The following is an 18,478-nucleotide window of genomic DNA, read 5'->3' as shown; positions in this document are numbered from 1 at the left end:
AGCATAATGTTCTCAAGGTTCACCATGTTCTGACAGATGTAGCATGTGACAGAATTTCCTCCCTTTTTAAGGCTGAATAATATTCCATTGTATGATGTATATACCACATTTTCTTCATCCATCCGTCCATGGACACTTGGGTTGGTTCCACCTTAGTTACTATGAATAATGCTGCTGTTAACACAGATGTGCAAATATCTCTTTGAGATCCTGCTTTCTGTACTTTTAGATATATACCCAGGAATGGCATTGCTGGATCATATGGTAATTGTATTTTCAATGTTTTGAAGAATCACCACACTGGTTTCCAGAGCCACTACACCATTTTACATTCCCACTAATAAGCTCCTTTTTTTTTTTTTTTTTGATTTTACTTTAAAGGTTCCCCCCCGCCCTTTTCAACTTTTAATTTCAGACTTACAGAAAACTGTAAATAATTCCCATAGGCCTCTCACCAGATTCCTTAAATGATAACACTTTATCACATTGTCTTTTTTCTTTTTCCTTCTGTCTCTCTTTCTCCTATGCTGTTGGAGAGTAAGTTGTAGACACCATGACTCTACATCCCAAAATATTTCACTTTGTGTTTTTCTAACAATAAGGACATTCATTTATATAACCATTATACAATTATCAAAATCAAGGTATTAATATTGATATAATACCATTATCAAATTGACATAACTTACTCAGATTTCACCAAATGTCCCAACAATAGAAGAAAAGAAAATCCCAAATAACGTATTTATGTATTGCATTCAGTTACCTTCTCTGTTTGATCTCCTTCAATCTAGAACCGTTCCTCTCTTTATTCCTCTTTCATGACATTGATGTCTTGAAGACTACTGGTCAGTTATTTCATCCTTCAATTTGAGTTGCCTTTGTTTCCTCCTGATTAGATTCAGGTTAAACATTTTTGGCAGGAATAATACAAATGTGATGCTGAGTTCCTCTCAGTGCATCATGTCAGGAAGCACATAATGTCAATTTCTCCAGTTACTGGTGATGTTTATTTATGTATTTTTTATTTTTTAGCCGCTGGCAAGCGGGATCTCAGTTCCCCAACCAGGGGTCAAACCCGCATCCCCTGCACTGGAAGCTCGGAGTCTTAACAACTGGACCACCAGGGATGTCCACTGGTGATGTTAACACTGATCACTTGGTTAAGGTGGTGTCTGTCAGGTTTCTCCACTGTAAAATTACTACTTTTCCCTTTATAATTAATAAATATCCTGTGGAGGGTACATTAATACTTGTAAATTTTATATCACTCTGTAAAATTACACCGATTCATTCATTACAGCATCTATTGATTTTTGCATGATTCAGGTATTATAATGATAGTTGCCAAATGGTAATTTTCTAGTTCCATCATTCCTTATACATTTATTAGTTGGCTTTCTACTATAGGGAAAGTGTTTGTTTGTTTGTTACGTCTGCAAGATTCATAAACTCATTTGATCCAAGTGGGTTGTAGTATTTTGCTATCATTATTTATTTTAGTGCTCAAATTGTCCAAGATTGGGTCAGTGGGAACCCCTTCAAGCTAGCTGCTGTGTTTCTGATATGTCTACATCATTCTTTGAGAGCATTCTCACTTTCTGGCACAGCAAAATGTTCCAGGCTTAAGAATAAACCATCTCTCTATCATCAAAAAGTCTACAAAGAATAAAATGCTAGGGAGGGTGTGGAGAAAAGGGAACCCTCCTACACTGTGGTGGGAATGTAAATTGGTGCCGCCACTATGGAAAACAGTATGGAGGTTCCTTAAAAAGGCTAAAATAAGGGTTACCATATGATCCAGCAATTCTACTCCTGGGCATATATCTGGAAAAGACAAAAACTCTTAATTCAAAAAGATACATGCACCCCAATGTTCATAGCAGCACCATTTACAATAGCCAAGACCTGGAAACAACCCAAGTGCCCGTCAACAGATGACTGGTTTAAGAAGATGTGCCATATATATATATATATATATATATATATATATATATATATATATATATAAAACACAGCCACAGCAACATGGGTGGTCCTAGAGAATAGGCCTGGAGAATATCATATTAAGTGAAGTAAGTGAGACAGAGAAAGACAATTATTATATAATATCACATATATGTGGAATCTAACAAACAATACAAATGAATCTACATACAAAACAGAAATAGACACACAGACATAGAAAAAGACTTATGGTTATCAAAGGGGAAAAGGGGGGAGGGGAGAGATAAATGGGGGGGAGGAATAAATTAGGAGTATGGAATTAACAGATACAAACATTTATACTATACATAAAATAGATAAGCAACAAGGATTTACTGTATAACACAGGGAACAATATTCAGTATCTTCTAATCACCTCTAATGGAAACTAATCTGAAAAAAATATATATAACTGAATCACTTTGCTGTACCCCTGAAACTAACACAATATTATAAATCAACTATACTTCAATTTAAAAAGAGAAAGAAATGGTGATGATTAATGTCATACATGTGCAGGCTAAAGCTATGGTGGTAATTATTTTGCAATATATGAGTGCATCAAGTCAACTGGTTGTACACCTTAAACTTAATATTGTATGTCATTCATATCTCAATAAAGCTGACAGGGAAAAGAATAAACAATTTCTATGAGAACCCTTTGAGAGGAAGATGAAGAAACCAAGATCACGTGCCAGGTGTGATCCTTGTTATGGCTGCAGCTTCTCCTCTTCCTCCTCCTTAGTCCTTACCTTCATCTTCTTCTTTACATAACCACAGAATTATTATAACATCAAAAAAAGTTTATCCTCCAAATTCCGCAGCGTCATCCATTATCTAGTCTGTATTCATATTTCCCCACTTGTGCCATAAATATCTTTCTATTGTAGGTTTGCTCACTTAGGATCCAGACAAGGTCAAAACATTGCATTTGGTTGATATAACTCCTAAGTTCCTTACAAAATGTTTATATTATGGACAATTTCAATCATATACAAATGTAGAGATAACAAAATTAATATATAATATAATAATATATAATAATAAAATTATAATTACAATAATATGCTAAACCGCAGTGTGCCCGTCAGCCAGCTTCAATAATTATCAATATTTGGCCAAACTTGTTTCACCCACATTTCCACCACTGCCCCGTGCTTTAGTTCTTTTAAAGCAAATCCCACATGCTATATCAATTCATCTATAAATATGTCTCTAAGATAGAAGGATTTCTTACCCCCTCTTAATATAATCACAATATAATTCTCATAGATAAAAATTAAGAATATTAATATCAGCAAATATTCAGTAAGTATTCAAATTTTCATAATTGTCTTATTTTTTTGCAGTTGGTTTGTTAGAATCAGGATCTAAACAATGTCTCCATATTACATTTACTTATGTCTCTTAAGTCTTTTTGAAAAATCAGCTTTATAAGGTAAAATTTATAATAAAGTGTGTTCATTTTAAGTGTACAATTCCATGAGTTCTGATGTGTATACCTGTATAACTATCAGCACACTCAAGATATGAAACATCTATTACCCTAAAAATTCTCTTACGCTACTTCTTTTTTTTTTTGCGGTACGCGGGCCTCTCACTGTTGTGGCCTCTCCTGTTGCAGAGCACAGGCTCTGGACGCGCAGGCTCAGTGATCATGGCTCACGGGCCCAGCCGCTCTGCGGCATGTGGGATATTCCCGGACCGGGGCACGAACCCATGTCCCTTGCATCGGCAGGCGGACTCTCAACCACTGCGCCACCAGGGAAGCCCGAGCATTCGGTTTTTTAAGTAAAAATAAAAGACACATTTTTCATTTTCACCAAGAACCGTATTGAACAACATATTCACCTTTTTGTTCCACTACCTTCTGTCATTTTTCAGGCAACTTCATAATTCCATCTTCTCAAAACTTTTAATCTTTTTGAGCAAAGAACTGTTCCAGATGCCTTTTAGGGAATTGAAGTTTTTTCCATTAACAGAATTTTGTAAAGACAGAAATAAATGGAAATCCGAAGGTGCAATGTCTGGTGAATATGGTGGATGAATCAGAACATCCCAGCCAAGCTGTAATAGTTTTTGCCTGGTCATCAAGGAAACATGCGGTCTTGCGTTATCCTGATGGAAGATTATGCATTTTCTGTTGACTAATTCTGGATGCTTTTCATTGAGTGCCACGTTCAGTTGGTCTAACTGGGAGCAGTGCTTGTTGGAATTAATCGTTTGGTTTTCTGGAAGGAGCTCATAATAGAGGACTCCCTTCCAATCCCACCAGATACACAACATCACCTTCTTTGGATGAAGACCAGCCTTTGGTGTGGTTGGTGGTGGTTCATTTATCTTACCCCACAATCTCTTCCGTTCCACATTGCTGTACAGTATCCACTTTTCATAGCCCGTCACAATTTGTTTTAAACACGGAACATTTTCATTACGTTTAAATACAGAATCGCATATGGAAATATGGTCAAGAAGGTTTTTTTTGCTTAACTTATGTGAAACCCAAATATCAAAGCGATTCACATAACCAACCAAATGATTTTCAACGCTTGATTTGGATATTTTGAGTATTTCGGCTATCTCCTGCGTGGTATAACATTGATTGTTCTCAATTATTGTTTCAATTTGATCGTTATCAACCTCAACTGATCTACCCGTCTGTGGAGCATTGTCCAGTGAGAAATCTCCAGCCCGAAACTTTGCAAACCACTTTTGACACGTTTGATCAGTCACAACACCTTCTCCATACACTGCACAAATCTTTTTGTGCATTTTAGTTGCGTTTTTACCTTTCTTGAAATAATAAAGCCTAATATGCCAAAAATGTTGCTTTTTTTCTTCCATCTTCAATATTAAAATGGCTACACAATTTTGATGTCTTTTTTTAAATGCATGCTGATATGACAGCTGTCACATACAATCAAATAAAATTGTTTCGAATGAAGTTGAAGACAAATAAGTACTACTAGATCCATCTTATGGAAAAAAACGAACGAAACTTCTGGCCCACCCAATATTAGTTCTAACAGTTTTGTGTGTGTGTGGAAGCTTCAGGGTTTTCTACATATAAAATCATGTCACCACATGTAGATTGTTATTTGGTCATAGAATCAAGGGCAATTCCTATGCATATTTCTGGAATACTTGCTCTGCTTCATTCCCTCCTCTCCAGGACCCTGCCCTGTAAACCCTATCCACTTCAATCTCCCCAAACTCCTATCTCTGTCTCCAATTTTTGAAACCACTGAGTTCTGTTTGTGTTCCCCTTTCATAACTAGCAGTTTAGAAATTCCTTCAGGCAGAAAGCCTGGAAAATCACAGGGCTTACTTATTTGTTTCTCTTCTCTCAGGGATCACAATTCTGTGCTGTGTCAATGTCTAAAAACAATTCTATCACATATTTTATCCAGTTTTCTAGTTGTGTGTTGTCGGAGAGTAATTTTGAAGCCTGTTACTCCTTCATTGCCAGTGGAGAAAAGTAGAAATCTCTTAATCTTTAAAAAAAAAAAACATGAATGTGTTTATGAAGGATAAATATCACTGCTTGTGACAAGCAGAGTTAAACTTCATTAGAGGATGTGCTTCTCCGAGACTTAATGGAGTTGCTGAAACTGAACAGAGACATTTCTTTGAGCAAAATTTTCTTCTGTGTAGAGATTGGAGGAGGGCTTTCTGGTTGACAATGAATACATATCCCTAAAGATGGAAATGGCATTCTGAGGTTCCTGGCATTCTTGGTGCATCCTGGCTGGTGCTGGATTGGGCACAGGGACCCTGGGGGCCATGGAAGGAAGGAGAATGCCTTCACTATTGTTGATCTTGGGAATTCACAATTTTCCTGAGATGTCTGTGTCTCTGATATACCTGTTTCTGCCTAGAAAATTCAGGCCCTCGGAGGTCACTGAAGGCTGCAGGGTCATCCAATTAAAGGATCTGGCTGTGCTGAGACTCTTTCTTTATTCCCAAGCAAGAAATTGGCATTTTCTTCTCTAAGATCTGCCCAATGCCTTTCTTGTTCTCCTGACTTTCAGCATGTTTACTGCCCATAACGTAGCCCTGCATTTTCTGGGCCTGGGTTGACAGGGCTTGCTCAGGAGATGGTCCTGCCCTTTGCCTTTTCTCCAGGTTAAAAACCAGTGAAACAAATCCTGAGTCCTAGTTCTTTCTTTTCTTTTTTTTTAAATTGATGTATAACATATAACATCATATTAATTTCAGGTGTACAGCATAATGATTCTATATTTGTATATATTGTGAAATGATCACCACAATAAATCTAGTTAACATCTGTCACCCTACATAGTTACAAACTTTTTTCTCTTATGATGAGATCTTTTAAGATCTACTCTTTTAGCAACTTTCAAATCTGCAATACAGTATTATTAACCATAGTCACTTTGCTATACATTACGTTCCTATGACTTACTTATTTTATAACCGGAAGTTTGCACTTTTTGACCTCCTTCACCCACCTCATCCACCCCTCATCCTTGCCTCTGGCAACCACCAATCTGTTCTGTACCTGAGTCCTAGTTCTAAATTAGCATTTTGGAGGAATCTTTCTTTCCCTTCTGTAATGCAAACTGGAGTGTCTCCCTCACAGGAGCCTCCATTAATTCCCTGTCCTGGGCAAGTAGCTGGTCTCTATGGTATGAGAGGTCCATATCTTACTTATCCTTAAAGTTTGGGGTCTCTTAGGGTCTCACTCTGTCCATATGTGGTGAAATTTAACTTTGGGGAGCTTCCTAGCTCACTGGCTTTAAGGATGTTTCTTAAATCTTTTTTAATTTACACATTTCCCGCCACACCCTTTTTTCCTTGCAATTTGTTGTTGCTGTTGTTGAAGAAATCCTATTGCTTTGTAGAGTTTATTTCAGTGTAGGTTTATCCATTTGCATTCCTGTGGTGGCGTTTAACTTGCTCTTCAGGACCTTTATTACTTCCTATAAATTAGTAGTCAGATCTAGAGTGGTGGTCCTCAACCAGGGTTGATCTCACCCCCCAGGGACCATTTGGCAATGTTTAGAGACCTTTTTTAATTGTCACAACTTGCTGGCTGCTAATATCAGCTAGTGGGTGGCAGCCAGGGATGTTGCTAAACATCTTACAATGCACAGAACAGCCCCTCACAAAAAAGAATTATCCACCCCCAAAATGTCAGTAAAGCCCAAGCTGAGAAACCCTGACCTAGAGGCTTGAGCAGATTCCAGATGAATTTTTTGCAAGAATATTTCATACATGATGTTGGGAAATTCCCATTGCATCACATCATATATCACATCATGTCTAGTCGCCTCTTAGTAACATTAACGTTGATCAGCAGGTTTAGGTGTTGTCAGCCTGATCATTTGATAATAAAGTTTCAGATCAGCTTTTCATCTCAGGCTCTTAGCACTCTTTGTGATTTTTATCTAAATCAGTTACTTTATTTGGGGTTGAAACTGTGATGATTCTATTTCTCTCACTATATCTGCATTAGCTGGAAATTCTTTTTTTTAATTAATTAATTTATTTTTAATTTAATTTATTTTTTTATACAGCAGGTTCTTATTAGTCATCCATTTTATACACATCAGTGTATACATGTCAATCCCAATCTCCCAATTCATTATTTCTGTGACGCATTAGCTGGAAATTCTTGAAGAACTTTCTCTTGTTATCAGTTTGGTTGCCCGCAGGTAGAGTTCCTAGAGGACAGGTAAGACCAATGCTTGATTGCTTCTCTTAATTTATCAGCTTTCAGAAAAATGAACTGATGTGCTGGCAATCTCCAAAAGCAATTAACGAGCATGGGTTTGTGGTTGTTCTCTTTTTGATATCATAATAAGCTCCTGGTTTTACATATACTTGATGTGTTTCAATTCATTGTAGGCATTATACTTTCTAAGTACCTCTATTTACGTATAATTGACATGTAATAAACTGCACATATCTAAAGTTTACAATCTGAGAAATTTTGACATATGTGTACAGCTAGGAAATCCTCCCTGCAATCAAGATAATGAACATCTCCAATAACCTGAAATATGTATTTGTTCCCTTCGTAATTCCTCTCTCCCTGATCTCCCTGCCTCCCTCCAATCCCCAGACATCCACTGATGTGTTTTACGTATTGTCTTGAGTTTTATGTAAACGGAATCATACAAGACTCATTCTTTTTTGTCTGGCTTCTTTTACTCAGCATAATTCTTTAAAGATTCATCTATGTTGTTCCATGTATCAATAGTTCATTCCTTTTTATTGTGCTGAGTACTAAAATTTGTTCATCCATTCACCTGTTGATAGATATTTGGGTTGTTTCCAGTTTCTGTTTCTGTTTCCAGTTTATCAATAAAGTTGTTATGAACATTTGTGTACAAGTCTTTGTGTGAATACATGTTTTCTTTTTTCTTGGGTAAATACCTAGAAGTGGAATGGCTGGATCATAGGGTAGGAGTAGGCTTAACTTTTATTTTTATCATTTAAAAATTTAATTTTTTAGAAGAGTTTTAGATTACAGAAAAATTGTGAAAGTAGTACAGAGAGTTTCCATACATCCCATACCCACTTTCCCCCATTAACATTTTACATTAATATGGTATATTTGTCACAGTTAATGAAACAATAGTGATATATCATTAACTAAAGTTAGTATAATATTATTATATTTTATTTAAAGGCTTTTACCTAGTATTTAAATCGGACTGTTTGTTTATTTTACTATTTTTTCTTTCTTTCTTGGCTGCGTCAGGTCATAGTTGCGGCATGGAGGGTTCTCCGTTGCAGCTCACAGGCTCCTCTCTAGCTGTGGCACGCAGGTTTTTTTCTTTCTCTGGTTGTGGTGTGCGGCTCCAGAGCATGTGGGCTCTGTAGTTTGCAGCACACGGGATCTCTCGTTGAGGCACGAGAGCTCAGCACTTGTGGCTTGGGGGCTTAGTTGCCCCTCGGCATGTGGGATCTTAGTTCCCCCTCGGCATGTGGGATCTTAGTTCCCTGACCACGGATCAAATCCGCATCCCCTGCACTGGAAGATGGATTCTTTTGCCCTGGCCCACCAGGGAAGTCCCTACTATTGAGTTTTGACAGTACTTTATATTTTCTGACTAAAGTCTCTCATCAGATGTAATATGCAAATATGATCTTCCAGTCTGTCTTTTTATTTTCTAAACAGAGACTTTTGAAGAGCAGAAGTTTTACATTTTGATGAATTATAATTTATCAGTTCTTTTATGGATCATACTTTTGTATTATATCTAAGAAATCTTTGCCTAACCCCAGTTCACAAAGATTTTTGTCTAATGTTCTCCTCCAGAAGTTTTATAGCTTTGTGTTTTACATCTAAGTCTATGATGAATTTTCCTTGAAAGGCACAAACTACTTGAATACCCATATATCTGTTAAAGAAACAGAATTTTTAGTTAAAAACCTTCCTATACAAGAAAGCTCACTTTTGCCACTTCTGTTCAACATTGTACTGAAAGTTCTAACCAGAACAATTGGGCAAGAAAAAGAAATAAAAGACATCCAAATTGGAACAGAAGAAGTAAAATGTTCTCTATCTACAGATGAAATTATTTTATATACTGAAAATCCTTAAGACTACACATCAAAAACTATTAGAGCTAATAAATGAATTTAGCCAAGTTTTAGGGTTCAAGATCAACAGACAGGGACTTCCCTGCGTGGTGCAGTTGTTAAGAACCTGCCTGCTAATGCAGGGGACACGGGTTCGAGCCCTGGTCAAGGAGGATTCCACATGCCGTGGAGCAACTAAGCTCATGTACCACAACTACTGAGCCTGTGCTCTAGAGCCCACGAGCTACAACTACTGAGCCCGCACGCCTAGAGCCCGTGCTCCACAACAAGAGAAGCCACCGCAATAAGAAGCCCGCACACCCCAATGAAGAGCAGCCCCCGCTCGCCGCAACTAGAGAAAGCCCATGCACAGCAACGAAGGCCCAATGCAGCCAAAAATAAATTTCTTTATTTATTTATTAATAAAAAGATCAACAGACAAAGAATAGTTGTGTTGTAAGTCAACTATACTTCAATAAAGTAATTTTTTTAATGTTTTATTTTATTTATTTATTTATTTTGGCCGCTTTGGGCCTTAATTGATGCACGCGGGCTTTCTCTAGTTGGGTGAGTGGGGGCTTGTTGTGGAGCACGGGATCTAGGCGCGCAGGCTTCAGTAGTTGTGGCACGCCGGCTCAGTAGTTGTGGCTTGAGGGCTCTAGAGCTCAGGCTCAGTAGTTGTGGTGCACGGGTTTAGTTCCTCCACGGCATGTGGGATCTTCCCGGACCAGGGCTCGAACGTATGTCCCCTGCACTGGCAGGCAGACTCTTAACCACTGCGCCACCAGGAAAGCCCTTAATAAAATAATTTTTTTAAGTTGTATTGCCATACACTGGCAATGAACAATCCAAAAATGCAACTAAGAAAACAATTTCATTTACAATAGCATCAAAAGCATAAAATGCTTAGGAAAATATTTAACAAAAGAAGTGCAAGGCTTGTACACTGAGAACTATAAAGTATTGCTGAAAAAATTAAGGAAGACCTACAGAAATGGAAAGACGTGCAGTGTTCATGGATTGAAAGACTTAATATAGTCAAGATGGCAATACAGCCCCAAGTGGTCTACAGGTTCAGTGTAACTGCTAACAAAATCCCAATGACCAGTTTTGCAGAAATGGTAAGGTTGATTTTAAAATTCATATGGAATCTCAAGGAACCATGAATAGCCAAAACAATCTTGAAAAAGAAAAACAAAGTTGAAGGATTCACACTTCCCACTTTTATAACTTACTACAAAGCTACAGTAATCAAGAGTGAGGTACTGGCATAAAGATAAATCAATAGAAGAGTATTGAGAGTTCAGGAATAAACCCATATACCTATCACCAAATGTTTCTGAAAATGGTGCCAGGACTATTCAATAAGAGAAGAATAACTTCTTCAACAAATTGTGCTGGGACAACTAAATACCCACAGTGCAAAAGAATGAAGTTGGACACTTGCCTTATAACATATAAAAAATCAACTCAAAATGGATCAAAGATGTAAATGTAAGACTTAAAACTGTGAAACTCTCAAACCTAAGCATAAATCTTCATGACTTGGTATTTGGCAATAGATTCTTAGAGATGACCCCAAAGCACAAGCAACAAAAGAAAAAAATAGATGAACTTGACTTCATCAAAATTAAAAACTTTTGTGCATCAAAGGACACTATCAAGAAAGGGAAAAATACAAGCTACAGAATGGGAGGAAATTCCTGCAAATCACACATCTGGTAAAGATCTAATATCCAGAATATATAATAAACTCATATAATTCAACAACCAAAAGACAAACAACCCAATTAAAAAAATATGCAAAGGACATGAATGGACATTTCTCCAAAGAAGACATACAAATAGCCAGCAATCACATGAAAAGATGCTCAACACCATTAGTCACTAGGGAAATGCAAACTGAAACCACATGAGATGCCACTTTATACCTGCTAGAACGACTGTAATTTTTTCAAAAAAGGAAAATGTATTGGCCAGGATGTTGCATAATTGGAACCCTCATACATTGCAGGTGGAACGTAAAATGAGGCAGCCTTTGTGGCAAACAGTTTGGTGGTTCTTCAGAAGGTTAAACATAGAATTACCATATGACCCAGAAATTCCACTCCTAAGTATATATCCAAAAGAATCAAAAACAGGTATTCAAGCCAAAAGTTGCTTACAAATGTTCATAACAGCGCTATTAACAATATCAAAAATGTGGAAACAACCCAAATGTTCAACTGACAAGTGTATAAACAAAATGTGGTTACACCCATACAATGGAATACTATTCAGCTATAAAAAGACTGAATTGTACACTATAAAATGATTAAAGTGGTAAATTTTATGTTATATACTTTTTACCACACTTTTAAAGAATCAGTGAATGTAATTGACCACATTAAAAAAACCAAGAGAGATAAACCATATGATCACTTCAATGCAGAAAAAGCCTTTGACTAAATCCAACATCTTCCTAATTAAAACTCTCAACAGGGCTTCCCTGGTGGCGCAGTGGTTGAGAGTCTGCCTGCCGATGCAGGGGACACGGGTTCGTGCCCCGGTCCCGGAAGATCCCACATGCCGCGGAGCGGCTGGGCCCGTGAGCCATGGCCGCTGAGCCTGCGCATCCGGAGCCTGTGCTCCGCAATGGGAGAGACCACAACGGTGACAGGCCCGCGTACCGCAAAAAAAAAAAAAAAAAAGTACCTCTATACACATATATAGACAATATGATTAAGTAGAAAATTAGATTCTACAAAAAAGCTACTAGAACTAATATGTGTGCTCAGCACGTTTACAGAATACAAGATGAACACACAAAATGAATTGTATTTTTATACACAAGCAGTGACCAAGAGGAAATTGACATTTTAAAATGCCATTTACAATAGCATCAAAAATATTAAATATTTAGAGATAAACCTAACAAATAAAATGAAAGACTTGTACAATAAAAACTACAAAATATTGCTGAGAGAAGTTAAGATCTAAATAAATGGAGAGATATTCTTTGTTCATTGATTAAAAGACTCAGTAGTAAGATGTAAATTCTCCTCATATTAATCTATAGAGTCAATGCAATCACAAAATCCCAGCAGGACCTAAAAGAGTCAAAACAACTTTAGCAAAGAAAAAGTTGGAGGACTATCATTACCAGATTTCAAAATTTATTATACAGTTACGGTAATCAAGACAGTGTGGTATCGGTATCAAGATAAACAAATAGATCAATGGAAGAAAATAATCTGGAAAAAGACATGTACATATATGGACAACTGATTACTGACAAAGTCGCAAAGGCAATTCAGTGGAAGAGAGATAGTCATTATACTTTTTTTTTTTTTTTTTTTTGCGGTACACGGGCCTCTCACTGCTGTGGCCTCTCCCATTGCGGAGCACAGGCTCCGGACGCGCAGGCTCAGCGGCCATGGCTCACGGGCCCAGCCGCTCCACGGCATGTGGGATCTTCCCGGACCGGGGCACAAACCTGCGTCCCCTGCATCGGCAGGCGGACTCTCAACCACTGCGCCACCAGGGAAGCCCCATTATACTTTTTGATGCTTAAATTTTCCCATCTTTGGCCCCTTGCAACAGTTTGACAGCTTCTTTGTTCTCTGGTATACGTTCCTGGCTCATCCTGTACATTTCCTGCCCCCAGACTGGAATTAGTCCTTTCTTCAAAGAGTTCTATGACCTGTTAGTGGCAAATGATATTTAGAAACCACTGTCTGGGCTCCTCAGTAGTTATTTCTTATAGACCTCTTCAGTCAACAGAACTAGACAACGCATTTTCTGTTTGAAAGAGAAAAATACATTGTGTTCTTACTAATATTTCTAACTCAATTTAAGATTACAATGTTTTTACTCAATCCTTTTGACTTTAGATATATATATTTCTCTTTTACCAAAAATCTTGCTTCTAATGCATAACATAATCACTCTTTTTTGCTTTATCTACATGAATATATAGTTTTTATTTTATTTATTTTTTACTGAAGTATAGTTGTTTACAATGTTGTATTAGTTTATGGTGTACAGCAAAGTGATTCAGTTATACATATGTGTGTCTATCTATTTTATATATAGTCGTGTGTAACTGTTAATCCCAATCTCCTAATTTATCCCTCCCCCTCCTTTCCCCTTTGGTAACCATAAATTTGTTTTCTATGTCTGTGTAGTTTTTAAATAACAACATAAATATTATTATTGACCTATGATTACTAAATATCATTTAAGATTTCTTTCTGCTTTTAGGATATAGCCTATCAGGAATTTGTAGGCAAATTACTGTGCTTTAAATTCACTTGAAATTATTATTTTATTATTATTTTCTCCGTGGTTGAGCCACTAATTTGATACACAGCATCATAGGCTAGGTCCCATAGAAAACATAGCCTGAATCAAAAGCTTACATGTTTATACTTTACTGGGGAGTACAATTCCAAGGCATTAGGCATGAGAGAATGAAGCAGGGAGGCAAGGAATAGGGACAAGTACAGGGTAGGAAGTACATTGCTCCATCCCATGGGTTTGCCTCAGAGAGACCATATAAATGACCGCATCTCAAGACAGCTCAACACGGGGCAGGAAATGAGAAATTTTCATGTGGTGGATTCCCGTCTGTCACTGGTCAGGGTTTTGCCCCATGGCACATGAATTCCCCCACATTTCTGGGTAGTGCATGTGTGGGCACCGTGCTGATCCGCAGTGTCTTGTGCTCCAGTAGTAACAGACAAGCTGTAGGCGGGGGAAGCGGGAGGCTGGTGGTGCATGGGTGAGGTGAAGTGCTGTCGGGTTTTGTCTGTGTAAATGGGTCACCATGGTGGTGACTAGACAGAATCCATGCAGAGTTGGTCACCACAGAAGTGGCCAAGGTGAAACAAGTGGCCAAGGGCCTTGGAGACAGGTGAGACTGCAAAGATCTGAAGTGAAAACGTAAGAGGCATCTGATACAGCACATCCCTTGGACCCCTCCGTGCTGTTCATTCCCTCTCATTACGCCTGGTCTCATACGACAATATGGGTTCTCCTCTACTGTGGGAACAAAATGCCCTCACTCCTTCCAAAAGGGGTGGTACAAGTCCAATCATTCATAAAATTCCCTTTAAGGCAGTAACCAGCCACAATCTCTCTTAAGACTTAGGGAAAATGAGTTAGTGAGACAAGCTACAGTTCTCCGCAGCTGAAGCTGGTCCCAAGGCTGTGAGTGATAATCACATCATCTCCCTCCTCCACTGTTTAGTCTAGATTTTGTCACTCTTAGCTAATACTTCAGTTGGCCTGATTGCTTTCCAGTGGAGTGATCCAGACTTTCATTTCTGAGGAGTCTGAGCCTTTAGTTACCTGGCCCTTGTCAGGTTGTAGTTGTTGCAATTGCTTGTTTTCTGTTGTCACTGGGTATAGAGGCACCCAGAGGTGTCCCAAGTGGATCCCCTGGGCTCCAGACATACTCTTTCTGACTCTTGTGTGTAACAGCAACCCTGGCCCCTCACTGTAATCTGGGGCATTGCCCTGCCAGTATGGTAACTCCTCCACCTCCAGATTCATTGGCATATTGAGCCCAAAGTATCCAGATGGTAATCCCAGCATCTGGTTCAGTGGAACCTACACTATATCCCCTGGGAAACATGCTCCCCTCCCCCTGCCCCAAGCCAGACAGAGTCTAAGATTGTAGGGACAATTTCAATGCATCTGAGTTATTTAAACCATCTCTAAATAGGCCTCCTCCCTTTCCCACCCTGCCAACTGAGGTGTGTTTGAACTTGTTCACAGTTCACAAATCATGAAATTTTTTTATGAACACGGGGTTTTTAAAAAGCAATAAAATATCTTTGCTTTAAAAAAGAATCTCTGCTTTAAAGGTCACTGTATTCAGCGTCCTTTCCCCCATCATGCAAAACTGAGATGGTCCTCCTTTTATCCTCTGATTTGAGATGCTCTAATTAAAGACTTTCCCTCTATATCCCACAGGCAGTAGCTTTATTTCCTGATTTAGTTCCCAAGGCTCTACTCCCATAAGTCCACCCACATTCATGAGGCCCTTGCTCTAAGGATCTAGCCTAGGCCCAATATTTACAGACCTTTGACTTTGTGCCCAGTGCAGCTCTCAGTACTGGGGACTCAGTGGTGGCCCAAGCCAACTTGGCCTCTCTTTCCCTCCTGGAATGCAGAGCTGGGAGGTAAACAATAAACAGGTAAATAAGACAGTATCATCTAATGACAAGTGATTTGAAGAAAACATACATTTTAGGTTTTCTCTGAGGATGCTGTACACATGTACTGAGATCTGAACGTCAAAAGGGACCAGCCATGTGAGGACTCAAGAAAAGTGTTCCAGGCAGAGTGTACTGCAAATGCAAAGTCCCTGAGGTATGAATAAGAATAATGAGGTAGAGGTTTGAGAATAATGTGTTCACAGTAACGAGGTCAGAGAAGCGTAAGTTAGGCTTCCTTGTCAGCCACAGGAAGGAGGTTGGATTCTATTCTAAGGACAATGGGAAGCCAATAGAGGGTTTGGAGCTGGAGAGCGATAGGATCTGACTTACTTTTTTTTTTTTTTTTTTGGTTGCATTGGTCTTTTTTGCTGCACGCGGGCTTTCTCTAGTTGTGATGAGCGGGGGCTACTCTTGGTTCAGGTGTGCGGGCTTCTCATTGCTGTGGCTCCTCTTGCTGTGGAGCACGGACTCTAGGTGCACGGGCTTCAGCAGTTGTGGCGTACAGGCTTCCGTAGTTGTGGCTTGCAGGCTCTAGAGCACACGCTCAGTAGTTGTGGCACACGGGCTTAGTTGCTCCGCGGCATGTGGGATCTTTCTGGACCGGGTCTCGAACCCGTGTCCCCTGCATTGGCAGGCGGATTCTTAACCACTGCGCCACCAGGGAAGTCCCCTGACTTACTTTTTGAAACGTTTCTCTGACATCTGTGATGAGATTGAATCAGAGAGGGGCTGACTTACTTTTTGAAACGTTTCTCTGGCATCTGTGATGAGACTGAATCAGAGAGGGGCAAATGTAAAATCCAGGAGACCAGTTAGGAGGGAACTGCAGCGTTCCAGGGGAGAGATGAGATGGGGAGATAAGAGGACCTATGTGACAGATACAGTCTATTATCGACTTTTGGGTCTCTGTCACTTTCCACCTGATACTGCAGTTGACTTCCTGTTATTCTAGGAGATTCCTGAGGCTAGGTCACCCCCAGAACTGAGTAACTGTAAGACAGTAACACATACTGAATCAATCTATAGCAAAATCTAACTTCTGTGAAGGGCTTTAGCAATGATAAAGCCTTCTCCCTTTTTTCTAAATTTAGTTTATTGAAGTATAGTTGATTTACAATGTGTGTTAGTTTCTGATGTATAGCAAAGTGATTCAGTATATATATATATATATATATATATATATATATATATATATATATAGTCTTTTTCATATCCTTTTCCATTTTTTTTTTTTTTTGCGGTATGTGGGCCTCTCACTGTTGTGGTCTCTCCCGTTGCGGAGCGCAGGCTCAGTGGCCGTGGCTCATGGGCCCAGCCGCTCCATGGCATGTGGGATCCTCCCGGACCGGGGCACGAATCCGTGTCCCCTGCATCGGCAGGCGGACTCTCAACCACTGCGCCACCAGGGAAGCCCTCCATTATGATTTAATCGCTGGATATTGAATACAGTTCCTTGTGCTATACAGTAGGACCTTGTTGTTTATCTATTCCATATATAATAGTTTGCATCTGCCTATCCCCAACTCCGAATCCACCCCTCCCCCAACCCCTCCCCCTTGACAACCACAAGTCTGTTCTCTGTGAGTCTGTTTCTGTTTCGTAGATAAGATCATTTGTGTCATATTTTACATTCCACATATAAGTGATATCATGTGGTATTTGTCTTTCTCTTTCTGACTTACTTCACTTTGTATGATAATCTCCAGGTCCATCCAAGTTACTGCAATTGGCATTATTTCATCCTTTTCTATAGCTGAGTCATATTCCATTGGATATATATATATATATGTGTATGTGTGTTAGTGTGTGTGTGTATCAATCATATCTTCTTTATCCATTCATCTGTCAATGGACATTTAGGTTTTTTCCATGTCTTGGCTATTGTGAATAGAGCTGGATAAAGCCTTCCGTTAATACTTTATTTCATTCTGTCCTCTCCTAAATCTGCAAGGTGGCTATGATGAGGCCATGAATTTTACATGTCCTCTCTGAGTTAACCCTTGCCACAAACTGTGAGGTGGAGACTATTTGTTTACAGCTGAGAGACGAGCAGACTGAGACAGAGAGGTTCACTTTCCAAAACCACACAATTAATGGTGCAATACTCAGGTGTCCCTGCAGAGCATGAGATGTACTTTGTGACTTACATAAGGCAAAACTTTGCTTCCAAGCTTAATTTTTTTTCATCAGTCCAAACACCCCTAGCAGAAGCCTGAGAATCTAAAATACACTATTGGGTGCAGGTATTACTTCTCTCACTCCCCTTACTGTTTGGATGAATCTTGTTGAGTCGCCTTAATTCCTGCTAGCTCCACTTAACCAATAATGAATAATTTGATGGATAGGAGGGCAACAAACAAAAAACTGTTGCTGACATCTCAATGGTCTGCTTTACTCAGCAATCAAAATGCCATGTCCCAAACTGACAGAAAATATCTTATGTTCCAGTTACTCAGAAATTGAGGGCTTGTTCTAGGATTTCCATGACTCAGCAGGACAGAATTCATCCTTTATCAGGAACAAAATGGTAAGGCGTCAGCAAAGTCTTATTACTAGGATTAGAGAAATAAATATTCATTAAATTCTCTGAGACAGCTCTCAGTCACAAATCCCTGTGTGCATTCAAAACCTCTCTCTCTCTCTCTCTCTCTCTCTCACACACACACACACACCAGTCCAGAGACTGATGAAAATTCATTTAATTTTTCATTAAACTGTGTGTTCTTTCGAGGACA

The sequence above is a fragment of the Hyperoodon ampullatus genome (genome assembly GCF_949752795.1).
Source record: "Hyperoodon ampullatus genome assembly, chromosome: 4".
Classification (NCBI taxonomy): domain Eukaryota; kingdom Metazoa; phylum Chordata; class Mammalia; order Artiodactyla; family Ziphiidae; genus Hyperoodon; species Hyperoodon ampullatus.
Note: the sequence above shows the minus strand (reverse complement) of the source record.